This window comes from Mauremys mutica, chromosome 11 (assembly GCF_020497125.1).
Source record: "Mauremys mutica isolate MM-2020 ecotype Southern chromosome 11, ASM2049712v1, whole genome shotgun sequence".
Taxonomy (NCBI): domain Eukaryota; kingdom Metazoa; phylum Chordata; order Testudines; family Geoemydidae; genus Mauremys; species Mauremys mutica.
The window spans coordinates 83,243,962-83,262,543 of record NC_059082.1 but is presented as its reverse complement, the minus strand read 5'-3'; the positions used below and the strand labels follow the sequence as shown (position 1 = coordinate 83,262,543).

Here is an 18,582-nt window from a genome sequence, read left to right as displayed (position 1 = left end):
ACAACTCTCCACACGAGCCTTTGTTAAGTTCCAGGAGGTGGGGCCCCGCAGCCCAGTCTAATAAGGGGGTTTGTTAACCGCTGACGAGCTGCCTGCCGCGGGCTCCCAGTGGTGCTCCCTCTCGGCCTTCCTTGTCCCCACTCGCGTACGCTGCAGCGGCTGTGTTCCTCATAGGCCTCTTTATCGGCAGCGTGCAGGGCCGGGCGCCAGCGTGTAGGATTTACACACCGTTGAAGCCCATGTTAGTCGCAACCCTGGAATTAGTGCTGCTTCGGAAAGGGAGACAGGAAATTGGCTTGTACTTGTACTGCCTTTCCCCCACCCCTGAAAACGGCCATGGGAAATCCATCGCAGCAGGCGTCTTCCTGTGCAGGCCACGGGTCCCCGTCATGGACATGTAACAAGGTCTGCTCTGCTGCTGATCTCTCGGTCGCTTTGGTTTTCGGGCAGAGTGGGGGCACATTACAGAGGCAAACAGTGAATCTGTTCTCGTCCGCGGGTGATGGGTGTGTGTCTCTGTCTGTCCAGAGGGCTCTGTGCTGCTTACCGATCACTCAGCTGGGAGTGCGTCTTCTGTGTCTAGCTAGCATTTATTTATTAGCGTATATGATCTATAGATAGGCCCCGTAATGCGCTGGTGTGAAGCTTCCCTTAGTGTTGGCTGCTTTCCTTGTGGTGTTGAAGTTGTGATGGGCAGACGATGCGGGGCGTTCCTATCCAAACCCTGGGAACGCCTCTCTCCCATCCTGTCTCCTAGCCGCTCTGCAGCTCCTTAGAGAGGTGTTTGGTTCTAGACATGTGTTTAGCATCATTTTCCTGGTGCTGTTTGTCTGTCTTGTGTCCCTCTGTTTGTAAGGCCAGGTCAACACCCTGTGATCCTGTCTCCTAGTCACTGGTCGGGGAATTCCACACTATACAGTTGTGACCTCCCGATGCACCAGAAAGCTGTGCTGGGGGTTTCTGAAGGGTGTTGCAGACTCCTTAGTGGTGCAATGACCAGCACCTGACTCCCTGTGCTGGAGGGAAGGTCTGAGCTGTACCTAAACACGGCTGCGCTGCCAATGCTGTATGCCTGCTGCAAACTCGCTACGGCCCTTGCTCTGTGCTGGCAGGGATAAGCACTCTGCAGCCGTGCTGGCTGCTAGAGCAATCGTAGCCAACGCTGTGATCGTTCCCACCTGGTGCTGGGGGCTCTGAGCTGAGAGCCACGCTTGCCCAAGCAGGTGAAGCTGGAGTGACTTCCAGGGGCCCTGGCATGGAAGGCGCCAGGCCCTTCAGTCCGTGACTGACGTTCCGTGCCGGCCTAAAGAGAACAAACCAACCTGCAGCCACTCATCCGACCCCCGCCTTCGCATGGCTGAACTCGGGGCTCTGCATCTCCGTAGCTGTAAGCCACAGACACGGAAAGCAGAGCGGGGAAGCTGTGACTGCTTCGGCTCTGGCGTAGGGATCAGAGGGTAGCAGGGAAGCCCCCCACTCCTCCCAGACAGACCTATGGCCAACACTCACTATTCTGAATCCGTGTCATTAGGTTTCAGAGTCAACACCTCCAGCGGAATAAGGTCTAGTGCACGCCTCTCTGAGACGAATCCCTGCTGTAAGCCTGTTGAAGCAAACTAAGTGACAGCACGTGTGACTGTGGCCCCTTGTTTCTGTGGGTCTGGCTGCAGCGTGGTTCCAAGTCCTGTTTGGTTCTATCTGGCCCCTGCTGAGAGCTGGCCTCCAGCCAGCGAGCTTCCCATCGTAGCGCATGCGTAGAGCAGGGATGCAAGGGAACTACACATCCCCACCACTCTGTGACCATCTGTGCACTTGGCCACATGCTAGTCTGGCTGTAGTGCTCCCAAGCCAGCCAGCCCCTCCACCTGTGACCTAGCTGTTGTGTCTGAAAGACGAGGCGAGGCGATTAAAGAGCGTGTGAGCTCTGTCTGAGGAGGACGCATGCCGCTGCCTAGCTGAGCACATGCAGGATTTCAGCTAAAAACATGAGACCAGATGTGTGACTGCCAGAGGCCAGAAATGATCCTCTGCTGGTGTTCAGGTGACAGGATTGCCAGGCGGTAATGGAGGCGGCTGGACAAACAGTGTGACCGCCAGCTTTAACGTGAGCAAGCCAAGCAGCCAGTTCCATGGTTGTAAAGCATCGAGCCTGGCTTTCAGTTACACGCAGGCAGCTGATGGTAGGGCAGGCGAGACAATGAGCACTAATATCAGGGAGCTGGACAGGTACAGGATGTGCTCAGGAACCAACAGACTCGCTCAGACTCAGCTTAGGACGTGGCAAGCTCAGTGCATTGGGGGCGGGGCGGGAGGAACTAACCGGGAACACGGATATTCCCTGGGCTGGAGAAATCTGGGGAATTGCAACGGCTGGTGGAGACCTGGGGGCAGCCAGTCCAAAGTCAGTTTTGCAGCCAAGGTTGTTGCTGTGACTTGGGGCTGCGCGGCCGCAGGCCCCGTGTGCGCCTGCACCTGATGGGTCGTGGCCATTGCTGGTCCTGGTGGCACCGGACAGATATGGACAAACTGGAAGGGATCAGAGAAGAGCATCGGCAATGAGCCGCGGGCAGGAGGGGGTGTGACAGAACGACGTCTCGCTAGCTGGGCTGAGGTATAGTCCGGAGCGGGCACGGGGGTGCTCTGAAGATCTCTGGAGGGTGAAGCTCCCAGGATAGGGAGGAAGGGCCATGGCCAGGATCAGGGGGGTGAAATTAAGAAAAGAAAAACCCGGCTGCGAGAAGGAGCCTTGTTGCTTGGGGTGTTGAAGTGGAAACGTCCGGCTGGTACATTTGCTGTCCTGGCTCCCGGGCCGTGGGCTGGATGGGTGGTGGGGCATCTCTGACAGCCCTGAACCCCGTTCCCGACTTGGCGAGAGCCTGTTCCCGGCCTGCTGAGCACTTGACCTCGTCAGTAAAGCTGCTGGGAGCGGGGCTAGTTAGTACGAACTGCGGCAGAGGGGCCTGCGTTTAACACCAGCCAGCACCAGCGGTTGTGGTGGCACTTGCCGCACAGGGGGGAGGCTCTGGAACCCATCCTGACCCAGCCAATCCCCGTTGGCTTTCCAGGTCTGGATTACCCCACTCTTCCGGCTCTGGGAAAGGTGGTGTGGGGGTGCTGGGCTCAGGTGGAGAGGGCCAAGGCGGAGCCCCGTGCCTGGCTGTGTGCGAGCGGTAACGATGTGTGAGTCGATTGGCAGCTGCGGTGCCCATTACCGCTCGCGGAAGCTGTACGGCTGTAAACCCCGATGCCCGGCCTGCCAAGGCGCCCTGTGGCAGTCTCCCTATAGAGACTCTGGGCCCAGTGATGGGGGGGGGTTTACTGCCTGGCAGCCCTGGAGGGAGGAGACCCCTGGGCCAGGCACAGCGTGGGCAGCGGCAGGGCAGCTCCCCGCCCCTCATTGGGTGTGAGCCCTGCACACCTTGTCCCACAGCTAGGGGGCAGCAGGGAGGTCAAGGGGGTGCTGATCCCACTTCACTGGGGTTGAGTTTAACCCTATGTGGCCCATTCAGATCTTGGGCTCTCTGCGGGGAGGAGCCGCGGGGCTGGGGATTAATGAACACCTCCTCCTGGGAACTAAACTGTCTGTGTCCCTCAGGCTATGTCTACAGAGGATAAAAGCATGTGGCTGGCCTGGGTCCACTGGCTCAGACTCCAGGGCTGGAAAACCACGGTCTAGGCTCTCGGACTTGGGCTGGAACCCAGGCTCTGGGACCCTGTGAGTGTGGAGGGTCCCAGGGCTCAGGCTCCAGCCCCAGCCTGAGAATCTGCACTGTGATTTTTAGCCCCACAGCCTGAGCCCGCTGACCTGGCCAGCTGTGGCTGTGCCGTGGGTCTTTTATCCCCGTGTGGGCGAACCCTTTAACACCCAGCAGACGGTGACAGCCTTGGGTCACTACGGAGCCGGACTGGATTTGAACTTAGACCCTCACCCCCCCGGCCTAGGAGCCAGCCTGTCCCCGGGTGAACAGTGACCATTTCAAAGGCGTAGCTCAGCAGGTCGGGGCGACAGCCTGCAGTGCCCAACAGCAGCATCCCAATCAGTAGAATGATGAGCCACCTTGCCAGTCATTAACGATCCTGAGAGATGGGCAATGGCAGAGCCCCACTGGCTCTGCTCTACTCCCGTTTTCTGCCATCCAGCCCAGGCTAGTCAAAAGACCCCAGAAAGGGGCTGGGACACCCCCTTCCCCGGGAGAGGATCCCCAGCCCGCTGCAGCACACTGTTGTTTCTGATCGTCAGCCGAAATGTTCCCTTCTCAATTTCAGACCATCACACCTGGAGACCCCGAAATAACGCCCCTTGGAAGGGGGCCTGTGGCCCTTCTCCAGCAGCAGCGCTACCTGACACTCGAGCTGTGCGGGTGAAGTAACGAGACCCTCTCCTCGCCCAGCTGTGACTCCCCAGCGTGCTGCTGCCGCGTGTAATCCGGCTTTGCACTGGCTGGGAATAACAATGCTGCAGCCCCGTGCTTAGAACAAAGGCGGAATGAACTGTTGATTCTCCAGGGAACTGACGTCCCTGATTCGGTTTGAAAAAAGCCACTTTGGGTTTTAAATGGGGGATAATTAGTAGCTGCTGGTTGGAAATTAAATCCAGTGCATAATAATCTATTACTCGCTGTCACCGTGGTGGGGTTTTTTTCTTTTAAAGCATTAATTTTTATTAGACATTTTGCCTTTGATGAGATCAGGTAGCGGAGTGTGGCTCATTGTTCAGCCACAGAGACGTGGCTTCATTCATTCACCAGCAGCACATCAATGGCAGGTCTGTCAAATTTGCAAAGTACACAATGAATAATTCCAGTGGCAATTGCTAACCAGGCCTATTTTTAGGTGCCCTCCTAAATGCTGGCTGGTGGCAGCAGGGGAAAGACACTATATGTTTGGGGAGCACCTGTCACTCCTAAAGGACCGTGCAGTGACGTAGTTCAGCAGACCTCCGTTCCCGTGTACACAGCGCTAGGTGGACGGAAGAATCCTTCTGTTCAGCTACCATCTGCTGGGGAGGTGGATTTCCTACCCCAGGGGTTCTCAAACCTTTTTTGCTGGGCCCCTTTGAGAATATTTCAGGCTGTGACACTCCCTCCCCCCATACCAGGCCACCCTTACTTCTGCGTTGCTGCTGGAGGCAGAGCTGCCTTCAGAGCTGGGTGCCCGGCCAGCAGCTGCTGCTCTGCAGCCACCCAGCTCGGAAGGCAGCACAGAAGTAAGGGTGCTAATCCCAGGCCCCCCCTTTACAGTAGTCTTGTGACCCCCTTTTGGGTCGGGACCCCCAGTTTGAGAAATGCTGACCTGCACCAGTAGGAGAACCCCCCAACTGGTGGCTTTGGAGGTGTCTACACTGTAGAGGTGTAAGTAGACCAGCCCCAAGAGTCGGGCGGGCAGGGTGAGTTGGGGAACACTAACAGCTCTCTCCAGCTGTCTGCGCAAAGGCACCGCTGCATGTGACGTGGCAGTGTGGGGGGGCAGCTCCCTCTTTCAGGGTGGCAGGAGGGCTTTGCTGCTTTGTACGGGGTTTGCTCGATCCTACAACGCTGCAGCTTTGTGTCCAGTTCATGGCTCTGGTATGTTACGCTGCGTAAGGTTCAGGCTGTCCTCCTGCTGCAGGCAGGGGAAGCGCCCAGAGGCCCTGGAATCCGGGTGCCAGCCCCTGCACGGAGAGCGGTGTCCTTTGGAGGGAGATAGATTGAATGGCATGTGAGTCCTTTGGGCTCCCCTGTGTGCTCTCTGGGAGGGTTATCTCTGAGAGGGCCCCTGGTATTTCTATGAGCTTGTGGAAGAGGGTTGCCCTGGTGTCTTTGGCCAGCATTCTCCCTCCGCCCACTGTTGTACTGTATCTTGTGCATCAGCTGCTGCCCTCCACCCCAGAGGTGGCTGCCCATGAGTGGTGCCACATACCTTTGGATCCTTTGGGCTGGAAGTTGTTGCGTCAGCATATATGAGAGTATTCCTGTGAAATATTGCACGTTGCTGCCGCGGCTGTGCCTGTTTTCTGCTTCTGCGTTTGTTTTGCTTGCTCTGATGCTCTCTCCTTTTTACAGCCAGTATCCGGGCCCGGCGTCCCTATCTCTGCCTTGCACACGGCACTGGCAGGAGCGTTTTGAACTCAGCCCTTTCAAGTGCCTCCCGGGCTGTGCTGCCCTCCTCGAGCCCCCTTCCCTTCGCGAGTGACCTGGCCCCTGGGAGGCCTCTCTGAGCCGCAGGTGCATGCGAGCTGCCTGTGCTCTGTGTTTCTGGGGCCAGTGATTGCTGATCCACAGGGTCCATTTCACAGTCATCCCCTGGTCAAAAGGCAGGTGTCGGGGGTGGGGGAAGCCTAGGGAACACCATATGATCTGAGCTGCTAGCCCCTGGCGTGGGTGGGGGGTATGTGACCTGTGTGTTTCTCTCCCCTGATCCCGTGGGTGAACAGCTGTTGCCCAGGAGGGTGAAGTGCGATTACCCCGAGGAGCTGCTGGGACACTGATTTGTCTGCAGTGACCACTGGGCCGTGGGTGGGGGCAGCTTGGTCAGCGAGCATGGCGCACCCCTCCCACCCCAGGGCCCTCCCTCACCCCCTAGTGGCCCAAGAACAGCGCTTGCACCTGCCCACCTGCATTAGATGCACGTTTGCAAGTTCCTTGGGGTATCCAGCCCCTTGGGTGCAGCGCGGCATCCACGTGTGCTGGATGTCCGGGGAGAGAAGCCGAGCAGCCTGGCTGATCTGGGCCTCCACTTTGTCGGAAGGGTCCATTCACCAGTGGCTTATAGCTGGCTAGTGAGTGGGCCGGAGGTGGTCTGGTGCTATCAGGTTATCGATACGTCCGCAGAAGGCGTTCTGGGTGGGGATCACCAGCTCTTTGGACTCTCTGACGGTTGCTGAATCATTGAGTAAAACCTGACTGAAGTGGGAATTAACCCCAGCACTCTGTAAATGGGACCTTTGGAAACGTGGGGCCTCGGTGTAGCCCCTGTTCTTGGTCAGACAGGCCCCTGGGGCTGCTTCTCTAAATCCACCATCTCATAGCCAAGCCCTTGCCAAAGGCAATGCACAGGAGAGGCCCAAAGACTGTCTGGCCAAGAGCTTCCTTCAGTGAAGCTAACCAGGAGCAGAACGCTCGGGCTGCCGCTGCATTCCTATCCCAGCCGTGGGCTGAGGGGCTGCTCGTGGGGCTGAGTTCACGCCTGGCGAGCGAGGGGCCCCATCGCTTTATAAAGGAGAGTGGGAAATAATTCACCCGGATTGCGAAGGGTAGGAAACTGGTGGGGATTTCTTGTTACTTTGCAGATAGTCCCAGCCCAGCATTGAAAACCTTCGGAGAGTCTCCTCTGGCCGAGGGCACGGTGCCTGCATTCTGTGCTGGTGCGGGCGTAGCCTGAGCAGACAGTTCTGTCTACGTCGGTGCCAGTCCTCGGGCTGCCTCTCGCTGGGAACTCTGAGAAGGTGCTGTTGGGAGCTCTAGGCCCTGCCCTGATGCCAGCGTGGGCAGGGCTGGCGGTGAGCAGTCGGCACCGTTTGGGTGCCCGCTCCTGGGCTGGGGAAGTCTAGGATGTTTGCAGTAGGAGCAGGGTCAGTCGCTAGGGAAAGGGGGGTGTGGGGCTGCCCGGCAGTGCCCCTGTTGTCAGAGGAAGGGGGCTTGCAGCTGGAGTTGGAAGAGGGGGAGCTGTGGGTAGGAGAAGGTAGCAGGGACCTGGAGGAGCCCTGGGTGCGAGGGGAGAGGTAGTGGTACCAAACCCCTGTCCCTCGGCCAGTGCTGAGGACTGAAGCACTGTGCCCGTGTGGAGTGCCAACGTTCAGGAGTCGGTGCCAGCCTGGCTCTTTGTCAGCATGTGATTGGCAATGGCATTGTCTCAGGCGAGCTCTGCCCATCTCATGGGATCAGCTAAAAGGAGCTGGGGGGCGGGGTGGAGGCGGCTTTGGGGGCGTCTCTGTGGGTAGTGAAAGGCGGCATTATTCTCAGTCCTGAGGCATGGCCAGGGCCCCCAAGGGACCAGCGTGGCCCCATCACGTGGGGCTGGCCCCAGCCAAGGAGCAGCTTGCTGGCTGTCAGCAGCGGAGGTGACGTCTCCTTTAGGAGCCGGAGGAGCGGCTGGGGGGCTGCAGTGGGAACAGATCCCCCCTGCCCCATGGCCAGGCACAGCCCTTGCTGCCAGGCGGCTGTGCTGGAGGCTTAGCAAAGCACAGGGAAGCTGCTGTCTCGGGGCAGGGGCCGTGGTGGGTGGGTTATAGCCCAGGGCTGCTGGGGGAGTGTTCCTGCTCTGTCTGTGACTCAGGGCTCTCTGCAGTGGGGATGACGCCCCCTCCCGGGACGGGCTCCGGGGTTCCCGGATGACTGTACGTGGCTCTGAGATCCTAGTCCAGCGCGGCCTCGATGCTCCAGCTCCGTCCCTTGGGGTGTTCAGTACTAGGCTGATAGCCTGCAGGCGTGCTCCCGGCGCTGGGGAGAGGGGCAGGGCGACCTCCTGGAGATCATCCCTGCCTGGCCCAGAGTTGGTTAATCATTCGGTCAATGCCCGATGAGTCCATGGCTCTGGGGCCAGGCAGGCTGTACTCCATGGTCATCCCCTGGCTGCTCTTCACTGCTCGCGGCTGCTCTCTTGTTCCGATCCCTGCGCTCCTGCAGAGAGGGGATGTCCTCCCTGCGCTTTCCCAGCGGTCGCCTGGGGGGATGGGGCAGTGCCCCATGGGCAGGCAGGATGGAGCCCTGTCCCACAGCTCCCTCACAAACTCAAGGCAGCAAACTCACCACAGGTGTTTATTCCTCTGATCCTGCTGTGATCCGCTCTGTCCTGTGCACGGCCCACAAAGCCACTGCCCAGCCACCCCCTAGAGCTGGGGCTTTTCCTGCAGCTCCCTGCTGGCTCCTGCCCCCGGTTCAAATGCAAACCTAGCCAAGAAGGTTCTGCGGCTGGCCTGATTGCCGGGGGGGGGGGGGGGCGGGGATCGGCTGTGGTGTCCCCAAAAGGGGAAGGATCCAGCAGCAGCATCTTGTTACCGCAGTCCAGCGCTTGGGGCTTAGATCTCCAGGCGGCTGCCACGGGAACAAGAGATGCTAATGTGAACACCGCAAAGCCCATTGACAGATTGTAGATAGCTCTGATCCCTGCAAATCACTAAATCCAGTTAGCCCCTCAAAGGAAAGGAGCCTTTTTCTTTTGAGCCACCCACTAGCAGGACAGTGCTGCTGGGAGCCGACTGCTCCAAAGGTGGCCGACCGGGCCTGCTCCTTTTAGCTATGCAGAGTAGGGGGTGCGTGGGGCTGGACAGACCCCTGGGGGATCTTGGGTAACGGAGGATGCTGGGCAGGCGTCTGGGGGACTCTGGGTAATGGGATGCAGCATAGGGTTAGGCAGCGCCCTGGTGCGTTCGGGTCCGTGAGCTGTGTGGAAGCTGTGAGTTCAGAGCTCTCTGTCCTTTGGAGACCCGCAGCACCAGCAGGGTGGCATGGCTGGTGGGTGATCCCTGAGGGCCGAGGGGGAGTTCCCAGGTCCCGGGGGAGTGCTGCGGAGCATGCGCGCCTGCCAAGGGATGCCATGTCTGCATTGCATGCGGCCTGCCAGGGTCCTGAATCCAGACACCCCCTGCCTTGCTGAGCTGGATTCCTGGGGCAGACCGTGCTCCGGGGGCCTTGTTGCTGTTCACGGGGTGCTGCTCTAATGAGCTCCCCCCGAGGCTGGGGCACCTGCAGCGTTTCTTTGTGTCCAATAAAAACACGCTCTGGGCTCTGGCAGGAGGCAGGTTTTATTCCTGCTGGGAAGCAGCAGTTTTGTTGCAGATGCTGTGAAATGTCTGGCTGGCCGGATCCTTTGGAAGGAACAGGAGCGAACACTAAGGTTCCACCTGCCCGAGAGGGGGCAGAGTGGCCGCAGGCTCTGTGTGAATTCTCCCGTTCCCCAGGGTTTAATTACAGGGCCATCCTCGGGCAAAGCCGCATGCAGCAGGTCGCGCCTTGGTCACCGGCTGAGCTCCCGCAAGCGCGCGGCTTAGGGACAGCTCCCCCGTTCTTGCCTGGCTAGCTGGCTGGGAGTTTATTATGAGCCCAGAGTTGGGGGGACTTCCCATGGGGTTGGCCTGTGCTGGCAGCTTGGATTTCTCTGCACGGATGTGTTGTTCCCTTTAAACCGCTCTGTGGGACTGGCTGGCTCTGGGAATGGGAACAGAGTCTGGAGCGTCTCTAAATTCTGTACAGGCCAGTGGTGACCCCAAGTTCCCCACCCTCACGGCCATTAGTGCTAGAGTGACGCGAGTCGGGCAGGTCTCGGGACAGGTGCTCGTGAATGCTTGGCCACGTCATACCCATAAATCACCAGGGCCAATAATTCTTGCTCTGGGTGTCGCGGTCTCAGCAGGGAGGCTAAAGACTGCGCCATGGAAACCTGATGTCCCTCTTGCTTCTGGAGTGTGTGGGGGGGGTGTCCAGCTCAGTTCTGAGGTGTGTTGGCTGGGGACGGGTGAAGGAAGCCGGTGCCAGTCCTGTGGATACAGGCTTCCTTCCGTGTGGGGCTGTCAGTCCAGCACCTTTCACCGCCAAAGGGATTACATCCCGGCAGTGACACCGGCTCTGGGCTGGCACGGGGGCACGCACTGAGCGTGGCCAGGTTTGGGCAGACGCTCCCTTCCAGTACCGTGCCGTAGGAGGGGTTTCTGCCCCCTGCCTAGTATCTGGTTAGATCAGGGGTTGGCAGCCTTTCAGAAGTGCTGTGCCGAGTCTGCATTTATTATTCACTCTGATTTAAGGTTTTGCGGGCCAGTAATAGTTTTAATGTTTTTAGAAGGGCTCTGTCTATAATGTATAACTAAACTATTGTTGTAGGTAAAGTAAATAAGGTTTTAAAAATGTTTAAAAAGCTTCATTTAAAATTAAATTAAAATGCAGAGCCCCCTGGGCCGGTGGCCAGGACCCGGGCAGTGTGAGTGCCACTGAAAACCAGCTCGCGTGCCGCAGGTTGCCTACCCCTGGGTTAGAGGCAGGGTGCTCAGTCCTGGGGTCACTGGTCTGCTCCTGTTTGGAGCTGGAATGTTCCCACGTGTCCAGCATCAGAGCGTTTCCTGGGGCAGGCGCTGCCTGGGCGGCAGCCTGGCTGCTGCATCAGGCGCTGATCTCCAGCATGCGCCTTCTCAGCTGTGCTGCTAATTTGTTGCTGACGTCCTTTGTTAATATGTTAAAGAAACAAAAGGCTCCATGTGGGCTCAGTTCAGAGGAAAGCCGATCTCCCCCCACCCCCACACCTTTCTGATACGTTCTCTTCCTGCCCGATCTGATTCCGTGGTGAAGAAGCAATTGTGTCTGATGTGCTCCAGGTACAGACCAAGGAGCAGGTACCTGGCAGAGCGCTGCGCTTGCTGTGCCGTCGGGTGACATGGGAGCTGTCCCACCATCCCCAGAACTGGGGATCTCAGCTCCCTGTGAGTGTCGCTTTGCTGGTGTTTCAGGCCTTTCCCAGTAATTACCCAGTTTGTGTCTCTAGGACAGTGGTTCTCCACCAAGTCCATGTACCCCTGGGGGTAGGCAGAGGCCTTCCAGGGGGTACATCAACTCATCTAGAGATTTGCCTAGTTTTACAACAGGCTACACATAAAAAGCACTAGCGGAGTCAGTACAAACTAAAATTTCATACAGACAGTGACTTGTTTATACTGCTCTATATCGTACACACTGAAATGTAAGTACAATGTTTATCTTCCAGTTGATTTATTTTGTAATTAGGTGGTAAAAATGAGAAAGTCAGCAATGTTTCAGTAAGAGTGTGCTGTGACACTTTTGTATTTTTATGTCTGATTGTGTAGGCAAGTTTGTTTTTAATTGAGGTGAAACTTGGGGGTACACAGGACAAATCAGACTCCTGAAAGGGGTACCGTCGTCTGGAAAGGTGGAGAGCCACTGACAAGGCATGCTCCAGGTGTTGCCAGCAAGTATCCTTGTGCTCCCGCTGCCTGCATCTCCTAAGGGCAGAAAAACACCCTCCTCTAGCCGTCTGCGATGCCCTCCGCCGTGACAGCAGGCGCTCGGCCTCGTGCATTCACGTCTCAGCAGGGGAAAGGAAGAGGGCTCCATCTCCCTGGTTTTGAATGAGACGTGCGTGTAATCTGCGGGTGCTGCTCCCAACATGGGTTAACAGGGCAGGGTGCTGGCTCCCCCCCCCCCCGATGGGTCTCTTCAGCAGAACCCCAAATGGCCTGTGACATTAGCCTCTCTGCGGCTGCGTGGCTGAGTGGGTCTGGGATGGACAGGAGCCAGTCTCGCGGAACATGGCCCCTCCCACTCTCCAGCAGCCGTGTCCCATCAGCACAGGCTGGCAAGCCGTGGGGAATATCCCCCATCCGCTGCCACCCCGGCTCCCACCCCATCCTACCGCCGCGCCGCACAGAACGCTGCTGTCCCTGCTGATTTCTAGGGAGGCGTTGGGCTGGTCACAACCCCCAGCCGGGAACATTGGGGCTTTAGAAGGGTCGGTCTCTGGGCCTGCCTACTTGGGCCTCTGCTGCTGACCTGTGGAGCTGTCTTGTATTGTTGCTCTCATTTGTATGCAGCTGGTACCATCTCGTGTGCCAGCTGTCCTTCCTTCCCGCCCAGGGCCGGTGTTCGGCGTTCCTTCGGGGTGCAGTGTGCGCCGAGCCGCTCTCATTGAGCTCAGGCTTGTTGGGAGTATTTCAGACCCCAAGTTCATTTGTGGGTGGGTCTCTGATGCCGTGGTGAGACAATGGGATCCCTGGGTCTGGTGACCATTCCCTGGTGTGGCGGTTGATTGTGGGCTAGTACTAAGGGCTTGCCTGGCTGAGCGAGGTGAGGTCATGCATGCTGAGGGGAGCGCCCTGGCTCCGTTTGCCAGGAGCTGCTGGAGGCACTGGGACCGAGTCCATCGCTAGCCAGCAGGCGGCTCAGTGGTGTGGAGGGGCAGCTGTCCGGGCTTCCTCCCCACTGCTCCCACGAGGCCGTTGCAGCCGCTCCCTTGTGAGTGCGATAGGTGCTGGCGCCGGTGACTGGGGCGGACCCAGACAGACACCTCCCAGCGCAGTGACAGCCGCCGGCGGCACACTAGGCTGTAACGCTTTTCAGCCCTTCCTCACCGGGGCTGGTCAAAGGTACCACAGCCGGAATCCCCTCAATCCTCCAGCCCTCTCCCAAAACGAGCGGCTGCCCCTTGGCACACAGGGCACTGAGCTGCATCGAAAACTGAACATCTGGCAACTCTCTGGCTAGCCAGAGTCATTAAAGGTCACGTGGTCCTTGCAAGAGCCAGGGTGGTGGTACAGCTGTCCTGGCTGTGCTCCAGCCTGCCTGATGCTCTGCTTCCCACAGACCTTCTCCCGTTTCAGCGAGATGCTGGAGCCTTCACAGCATTTCGGGGCAGGGAGCTGATTTGCCCTGCACGTCCCTCGCACCTCAGAGGTGGCTGCGTTTCAGGGGCCTGGGGAAGCGACTTCTGGGTATGTGGTTTTATGCCAGATCTCTCTGGCTGAAAGGGACTCTGGAAGGGTGGGCGAGCAGCCTGCAGCCCTGCTGTGCAGTAGAAAGGAAGGGGATCCTCTGGAGGGGATGGAAATATGGGGCCCCTTGTATTCTGGCAGCCCTCGCAGCCGGCTGGATTGGGTGCTGTTTGCAGAGAGAGGGAAGCGCTGCCTGCCCCAGGTGCTCGTGCTGTTGGAAGGCGAGCAGTGTGGCGGGTGTGAGGAGAAGGAGATCATCCGAATCTCTACAGCTATGATAACACCTTGTGAACGTGACAGGCATTTTGTTGTATTTTGGGCGTGAGCAGCTCTGCTGACCCCGATCCGCCAGGAACTAGCCCCTGCCGGCTGGCCTGAGACCAGATTGCATTCGCTGTTTGCTTCCTCCTTTGCTCTTGTTTAATGTCATCACAGTGACAAGCCGGTGGATCAAATTAAATCTGGCTGCTGCGCGGCTGCAAGGCATGGCGGTGCATGCTGGGGAGGGACCGGGCAGGCTGGCAGGGGGCTGCGTGAGGCACGCCGCATGGCAAGCTGCTGTGATGTACGCAGGAGAGGCTCCTTTTGGCCACAGGCGGAGTGCAGCAGATCCCTGGAAGGGGAGCGCGTGTGGCCGGGTATTGTGGGAACTGCGTCTTTTGGCGCTCCCATGCGCTGCAGGGAAAGGCAGCGAATCAGTGTCAGCTTTTCGTTCCCTGGCACAGGCGTTTGCCATCACCACTTTGTGCCAGTCATGGCTTTCAGCTGCATTCCCAAATGTATTCGTAATGAAGCCCCAAGCCCCCGCCCCCTGTGCCCCCTGGGGAGGTCGGTCAGGGCTGCGGGCTCTGCCCAGCTGGGGAAGGGTTGGCACAGGCAAGGTGAGCGCCGTGGGCCCTGCGCACCCGGGTGTGGTTCGCGCTAAATGTGTGAGTGGCCCCGTTGGCCCCAGTGAGCCTGGGGGCACATGCTGCAAGCGAAGTGTGCGCTCCGGCGCGCTGCGGGATCGAGGGGTTTGCCCAGTGAGTCGGTGGCGAAGCAGGCACCGCACCCGCTCTAGGCAGAGACGCCCTCCCTCTTGGAGTGAAACCACGTTCTCTGCACCCCGGGGCCGGCCCGTCGGTTTGGCCGAGGCAGCCCCATGTGGCATCTAACTGAATACTCCCCGCAGGAGCGGCGAAGGAAGAGCAGCTGGATTAGACAAGACGCCCTCATGGCCTTGGAGATTTTTCTTTTCTTTTTGCCCATTTTCACGTCTTCCCTTTTGCCGGGTCTGTAGCGAGCGGCTGCCAGGCCCCAAATCGCATTCTGCACCCAGGCTGTCAGGAAGATTGATCGCCGCTCCTCACGTCTAACCACGTTTTCTGGCCTTGATTAAATGATTTCCCATGTGGTCTGGGCAGGTATTGCTCCGCTCGCGGCTGGCGTGGGCACGTGCGAACAGCGAATGGCTTTGGAGAACGTCCCCTGCATGCAGGCCCTGGTGGCAGATGCACATGCAGGGGCTGGAGTCTTTTTAAACGACCAAAGCTCCCCCCCGAGGGTACAAGGTTAAGGCCCTGGGTGCTGCCGATGGGCCTGTGGGCTGCTGGGCCCGGCAGAGCCCTGACCGCATGGGCACAGGATCTGAGAGTCTTGCTCTGCAGATCTGCTGGCAGGAGAGGGGTCGAACAGCCCCTGTGGACGCCCAGGGGCTAGTGGCCAGCACATTGGCCTGGTACTCCCTGCGCTGCCGCTCATCTGCTGTACATCCTTGGGCAAGCCCCTCCCCGCTCTGTGCCTCGGTTCCCCCTCCCACCCTTTGTTTCGGTTGTGAGGTCTCTGGAGCCGGGACTGCCTCTGACTATGTGCGCATAGTGGGGCCCAGATCTCAGCTGCTTGGCACTGTGGTTGCAGGAGTGATGGATTTATTTTCTAGCATTGGGTTCAGATCCAGGAAGCTTCCCCCGGTCTCCCAGATCCATCCATCTCCTCTGACGTTTTCCCAGCCACTGTTCTTTCCCCCAACTAGGTTTATTTTTTCCCTTGGAGGTTTAAAATAGATCTTTGAAGTGGAACAAAAACGCTTTCTTTAGAGCCAGTCTGAGATCCCAGACTAGGCCTGCGAGTCCCGGGGACCCTCCGGATTGATTTCAGTGGGAGCAGGACCAAGCCCAAAAGGCAGCAAAGCCGTACACCTCCTGCAGTCTCTGGGGTGGGTTGCTCTGCAGGGAGCCCTCTCCCCTCTGGGTCATGTTCACCGTTGCCCCAGGGTGGTGGAAGGGGGTGTATGTTGGGGGGGGGGGTGCTATGCTTAAAGACACGTACACGGGAGCTCCTGACCGTGTCATGGCCCCTCTCACTAGAGCCTGGGTGCTAGTTTGGGTGCCCTGGTCCCATCCCAAATCCGGCACGCTGTGTTCTGCCTCCTTCACTTCCCGGCCTGCCCTGGACTGGTCTCCTGCAGGACTGTACGCTCTTACCTTGCTGTCTCAGGCCACCCCAGAGGTGGCTGCATTTCAGCAATGGGTAAGGAAATCCCTCTGGGCACCGCATTCCTACAAGGGGGGCTCTCGGTAAAGCTCCCGGAGACCCTCTGTGGAAAGCCCAGGACGATTCCCCCACTCCACTGCCTTCGAGACCAGCCCTGAGCAGAGATGGCTGCGGAAAGGATGGCTCGCTGAGCGTGACTAGAGCTCCAAGGGGGGCACAGAGAGATGCGGGGGCAGGGTTGGCACTCGAGGGGAGGGGAGCTCTCCCTGCGGAAAAGGCCAGCACCACCCCAGGGGGGTGGAAGAGACGGAAGGCCCAGCTATAGGCTGTGTCTTACAGCCTTGCTCAGGCTGCACCCTGGGGTCCCTCCTCAAAGGCTGAAAACAGTCTGCCCCAAGGGAGAGGAGTCTCCCCAAAGTCCTGACTGGCTTTGTGGGGAGCAGTTCCAGAGCATCGCCCGGGGACTCCGTGACAGAAGGAAATTAACAGAAAGAGAGAGGCAGTTGCCCTACATGATAGAGCAGTGGACTGGGACTCAGGAGACCTGGGTCTATTCGGTTCTGCCAGTGGCTGGCTGGGAGCGCCGTCCCTCTCTGTGCCTCAGTTTCCCCTCCTGTACGGTGTGGGTAATGATACGGCCCTGCTGCTGGAATGGGCTAGATGAGAGCTGCCTACTCTCAGGTGACTGCCCTCAGCGGAGGCCAGGGAACTGAGCCGAGGAGCGGACAGCCTGCTGAGTGGAAGGGGCTCTGAAGTGCTTTAGAGGCTGTGCTGGGGAGGCGGCAGGCAGAAGGACTCCCCCCTCCCCAGCGCTGGGCTCTCTAACCATGCAGGCCCCGCCTCCGCTGTCCGGCACGCAGTGACTCCTGGCTCTCCTGTCTGCCCGCGGGGCTCTGCGCGGGCTGGGGCGTTCGCCTCGCCCCGGTTGTTCCCTCCGAACAGCGTTGTCTTGTCAGTAGCTCTGAGACAGGCGGCTGAGCCGGAGCGGCGAGTGGCTCGCTGGCAGAAGCGCTCCTCATCCGTGTCTCCCATCCTGCCCTCCTCCCCGCTTGGGAACCTCTGTCTGGGCCCAGAGCCACAAGGCCCAGGCCCTTGCCAGCAGCAGCAGCCTCCGCTCTGCCTCGTCCCTGCAAGACAGACCTGGCGTTGCCATGGTAACTGCCAGATGTGTGCATGGAGCGCTTCTGGCTCTGGGAGGATGCTCCTTGCAAAGAGCGGTTTCACCCGCCCTCCCCTTGCTCTGCCGGTTGCCATCAGTCACTGCCTGGCGTGGTGCCGGCTGGTGCCTGCTCTTAGGCAGGCAACCCAGTGAGATTGCCGTGGGGCTAGTGGTGTGGCCCCTTGGCCTAGGTGGTCACCCTGCCCAGCTGTGTTACCAGTAACGCTGAGGAACGCCAAGAGAGCGGGGGCTCAGCCGAGCGGATGTGGGGCAGGGCAGGGGTGTTATCCCTTTGTTACCAGTGGGGAGACTGGACCAGAGCCTGCTCCCAGCCGGGTGCCGTTAGCCTCCTTCGAGAGCTAGCCGCAGGGACCCCCGCAGTGTCGGCTCAGCCTCCCTTCTTCCGAGGTGGTGGCTAGTGTGAACTCCCTGCCCCGAGCCACGTGGGGGTTGTTCGGAGAGGGCTTTCAGAAACTGAGGTCCTGTCTTGTCCTCCAGGGCCGGTGAGCCCCATGGCTCTGCCAGGCAATCACCGTCCTGGCCAGCGTTTTCGCTCCATGTGCGGCTGGTGAGCTGATGGCCATGCGCCCCCCAGGGATGCTGTAGTCTATAGGTGCAGTGGGGCCCTTCGGAAGGGAAGTCCCTAAGTACCTGTGAGACCCGGTTATCAGGCCGCTCTAGGGCACACGGCTCAGCCCCACGACGCCAGCGCAGATGTTCGCTCTTGCCAGGCCAGCAGCATGGTCGTTGCCAGGAGACTCTGGGGAAACGTCCCAAATGAGCAAGGAGCCTGAGTCACGCAGAGATCCGGGGAGCTGACCTGCCTCCCACAGCACGAAGGGGACGAGATTCGGTGACGTGCCCAGGGGCACGCATGCAGGCCGTGGGGAGCAGAGCTGGGGGTGGAATCCAGCTGCGCTGAGTCCCAGCCCAGCGGCTCGACCATGGCTCTGCTCAGGACTGTCCCAGGGAGGGACACTGGGGTTGGCTATGCTGGGAAAATTCAGACCCATAATTCGCCACTGGGGCTAGGAGCAGGGGAGAATCAGACCGGTGGTTAGAGCAGGGTAGGACAAACATCTGGTCCCTACTCAAGTACCCTCTGCCCCCGCCGAAGGGTGGCAAAGAACGGGCTTGTAATTCAAACCCAGGCGGCTCTGTTTGCATTGGCCCTGCGCCTTTGTGCTGTGGCTTCCCCTGCTCCCATGCTGCGGCCGTGCCAGGGCTGGGATGAAGATCCCTTTAACTGAAAGCCTTAGCTGTATTAGTGAGTAAATCTTATGTAAATCTTACAAAATCTGTCGTAATTTTGGTAATTGGATTGATTCCCAGTATTTTATTTTCTCCGCCGTTTGGTGGGAGGAAAGTCCTACCCTCTGCCAGGCACAGTTTGGGTTCTGAGCACAGCCAGGCTCCATTTTGCATTCTGCTAGCGCAGCATGAACTGTAGTGACGCCAGGCGTGGGCCGCCCTGCCAAACCCAGTGGCCTTGGGGGAGCGGGGAGGCCTCTGCACAGCCAGAGTGAGAGCCAACCCCAAAGGA

At 59.0% G+C, this 18,582-nt stretch overlaps 1 protein-coding gene across 5 annotated transcripts in view; it reads left to right on the top strand.

Annotated features, from left to right (window-relative positions):
• CASKIN1 (CASK interacting protein 1) overlaps positions 1-18,582 on the top strand; it is a 154,588-nt gene that overhangs the window by 69,383 nt on the left and 66,623 nt on the right. The window contains exon 1 of one of the 5 annotated variants that reach the window (XM_044979427.1): positions 13,311-13,408. The exons of the other annotated variants lie outside the window; for them this stretch is intronic. The gene's annotated coding sequence lies outside the window, so the exon portion shown is untranslated. Of the gene's footprint in view, positions 1-13,310; positions 13,409-18,582 lie in introns of those variants that run through there. 5 annotated transcript variants of the gene reach the window in all.